The following is a 3,516-nucleotide window of genomic DNA, read 5'->3' as shown; positions in this document are numbered from 1 at the left end:
AGGAAGTTCTTCAACCAGATAAAGAGCTATCATAATGCTTCATGGTGAAAGACAGACTGTTTTGCCCAGGATAAAGAATGAGGCAAGGATGTCTCCTGCCATCACTTCTTCAGCAGTGTACTGGAGGTTCTAGCCAGTACAACAGCCAAGAAAAAGAAGAAAAAAAATAAATAAAGCTTTTTATTTGCAAATGATGTTCTCATCTATGTAGAAAATCCTAAGTGATCTACAGAAAAGTTACTAGGACTAATAAGTGAGTTCAGCAAGGTCATAGTATACAAGAACTATATATAAAAATCAGTTGTATATATATTATAAAGAACAATTGGAAAATGAAATTAAAAGTAATACAACTGAGGAGCAGATATAGCCCAGTGGTTGAATACCTGCTTCCCATGTACGAAGTCCTGGGTTCAATCCCTGGTACCTTCTAAAATAAAAAATAACAACAAAAACTAAACCATTAAAAAAAAAACCAACTACAGTGGTAGTAGTTGGTATGAAATATTTGGGTATATCTAATCAAATATGTGCAAGACCTATACAATGAACACTTTAGGACAATTGGTGGGAGAAATTTTAAAAGATTGAAATAGATGGAGAGATATACCTGGTACATGAGTTGAAAGTCTCAATAATAAGACATCATTTCTCCCTAAATTGATCTACAGATGCAACACAATCTCCCTAAATTGATGTAAGGATGCAATACAATATCTCAGATATTTTTTGTAGAATTTGATGAGCTGAATCTAAAATTCATATGGAAATGCAAAAGGACCTAGAATAGCCAAAACAACTTTGTAAAAGAAAATAAAGTTGGAGGGCTAATACTATCTGATTTCAAGACATTATAAAGTTGCAGTAAACAAAACTATGGTATTAATGTCATGACTGGCAAATAAATCAATGGAATAAAACAGTCCAGATATAGATACACACGAATATGGACAAACATGCAAAGAATCTTTGACAAAGGTGCAAAGGAAATTTAGTGGGAAAGTGTAAGATTTTCCAAAATATGCTGTTGGAAACTATTGGATATCCATATACAAACCAACAAACAAACTTTGATCTGTAGCTCATGCCATATACAAAAATTTGAAGTCAAAATAGTTTGTGGTCCTAAATGTAATACCTAAAATATATAACTTCTAGAAAAATACATAGTGGAAATTTTTTTCTGACCTTGGTTTAGCAAAGATTTATTGGATATGACATCAAGGCCCATTCCCTAAAAGAACAAACTGATAAATTAGACTTCACCAAAATTTGAAACTTCTACTCTTCAGAAGACACTGTTAGAAGAATGGAAGACAAACTACAGACTAGGAGAGAATATTTTCAAAGCATATATCTTATAAGGGAATAATATTCCTAAACTGGTATAAATTAAATGCAGTTCCCATTAAAATTTCAGCAGGCTTTTCTTTTTTTAGAAACTAACGAGCTGATTCTGAAACTTACATGAAAATACAAAAGATCTAAAATAGCCAAAGCAATCTTGAAAATGACTGTTTTAGAGCTCACTACCTAATTTCGATACTTAACATAAAGCAACAGTAATCAAGACTGTAATTGTCTTAAATACCGTGAGATCTATGTGACCCCATTTATGCCAATTCTAAATGAATTTATGGTGCAAGAAATCAGAACAGTTGTTGCCTTGGTGGGTGGCATTAACTAGGAAGGAACATTAAGGAAATTTCTCATGTGATGGAAATGTTCTATATTTTGATAGCAGTGTGGGTTACAGTGGTGTACGCATTTCTAAACTTATTGAACAATATGCTTTCCACACTTCTTTTTTTAATTTTAGGCGTTTAATTTATTGAAAATTTGTACATGCCATTTAAACAAACTAGACTCCTTAGTGTGGACACCAAGTTTCTACAAGAGCTGACGGCTGGATGGAGAGGTCTGGCAAAGTCTGGAGAGGCTGTGGCCAGACCATTTTCTGCCGTTGCCAATGAAGGATAAGAAATGGCAAATGAAAAGTGGTGTGCAGGCTCATGACAACATGTTTAAAAATATGGAATGCTTCACGAATTTGTGTATCATCCTTGTGCAGGGGCCATGCTAATCTTCTCTTTATCGTTCCAATTTTAGTATATGTGCTGCTGAAGCGAGCACTCCACACTTTATTTTGTGTTACTCTTATCAATTAAAGAAATAGAACAACAAAAAAAAACACACTGTAAATAAAGCAAAAAGCAAAAAAAAAAAAAAAAGATCAGAAATGAAAATTATTTCAATGAGAAAACAATATGAAAGGTGCAGCCTACTTCATATTTTAAAGTAATAGTTCCAAGTATTCCCCCTGAGATTCTGATTTCTTAGGAAAGGATCTTCATATTCTCAATTACAGTTATAAAGCAATGGGGTTATTTGGAAAACTTTAATGTTTGTATTTGTTGGATATTTTTACTCTTCTTCTGTAGAATTTATACTTGTTCAAAATTACAATCTCTTTTCCAGTGGTTTTTATGAAAGCTTTCTTGTCCAGGTTTCTTGGATCATGATTATAAAGAAAAACAATGGTTATGGCTTCTCTTTAAAATTTCAGGTCATCTCATCCATCTGTCATGACATGTCACTGCAATAGTACTGTCTTAGTTAGCTGGGCTGCAATGACAAATACCACACAAAGGGTTGATTTAAAGAACAGGAATAGTTTTGGAGGCTAGAAGTCCCAAGTCAAGGTTTCGACAGACCATGATTTCTTCCAGAGTCTAGCATTCTGGTATTGGCTTGCCACAGTGTTTAGGGTTTGTGGCTCCTTGGTTTGCATTTCTGCCTCTGTCACATGGCAATCTATCTCCTTAGTCTCCTCTTGTGGCTTTCTCTGACTGACTGCCTATGAATGTCTTCTGCCTTATAAGGATTTCAGCCATATGGATTAAGCCCCATCTTGATTCAATTTGGCCTCATCTAAAGAGGTTCTTTAAAGGTCCTATTCACAAATGGTTCTACACCTTACAAATAATGTCTTCAAAGGTACTATTTACAAATGGGTTCACACCCTCAGGAACTTGGATTATGACTTGAACGTGTCTTTAGGAGAACATGATTCAATCCCCAACAGGTACCCAAGTCAAATAGCAGGTGAACTTTCCAAGTCCTCCAAATACTCCCAAGGGATGTTTTAATTGTCTTAAATCAGACTTTGTCAGTGCCCTGAAGTGAACATGCTGGTACATCCTCTTCTCCCTAAACTCGGTCTGTAGGTGTCTTATTTGCTACTCTTAAGTTATCTTTGTTGTCTTTGCCTTGGCACCCAAGAACATATCCAAAATACCTGTCACAGGAAGTCCCAATTAGGACTGAAAAATGACACTATCTTTCTTAGAAACTGAATTGCCTCGGATTGAAGGAATACACTGTGGAAACCAAGTATCTGAGAACTATAGAATCTTGGGTACATAGTGGAATTTCTTTTCTGAAGTTAAAAAAAAAATTACTTTCTGATATTGAAGAACATTTTACCTCATGTATACCCTTAGTTTAGAAAAATGT

The 3,516-nt window shown here is 34.6% G+C and overlaps 1 non-coding gene across 1 annotated transcript; it reads right to left on the bottom strand.

The window, feature by feature from the left end:
- Positions 1-2,026: 2,026 nt before the first annotated feature.
- Positions 2,027-2,133, bottom strand: LOC111758792 (U6 spliceosomal RNA). Its single transcript, XR_002792944.1, has one exon. It is a non-coding gene; the product is annotated as a U6 spliceosomal RNA (small nuclear RNA).
- Positions 2,134-3,516: the final 1,383 nt, after the last annotated feature.

This window comes from Dasypus novemcinctus, chromosome 2 (assembly GCF_030445035.2).
Source record: "Dasypus novemcinctus isolate mDasNov1 chromosome 2, mDasNov1.1.hap2, whole genome shotgun sequence".
Taxonomy (NCBI): Eukaryota; Metazoa; Chordata; class Mammalia; order Cingulata; family Dasypodidae; genus Dasypus; species Dasypus novemcinctus.
Note: the sequence above shows the minus strand (reverse complement) of the source record. Positions and strands in the feature narration are given on the sequence as shown.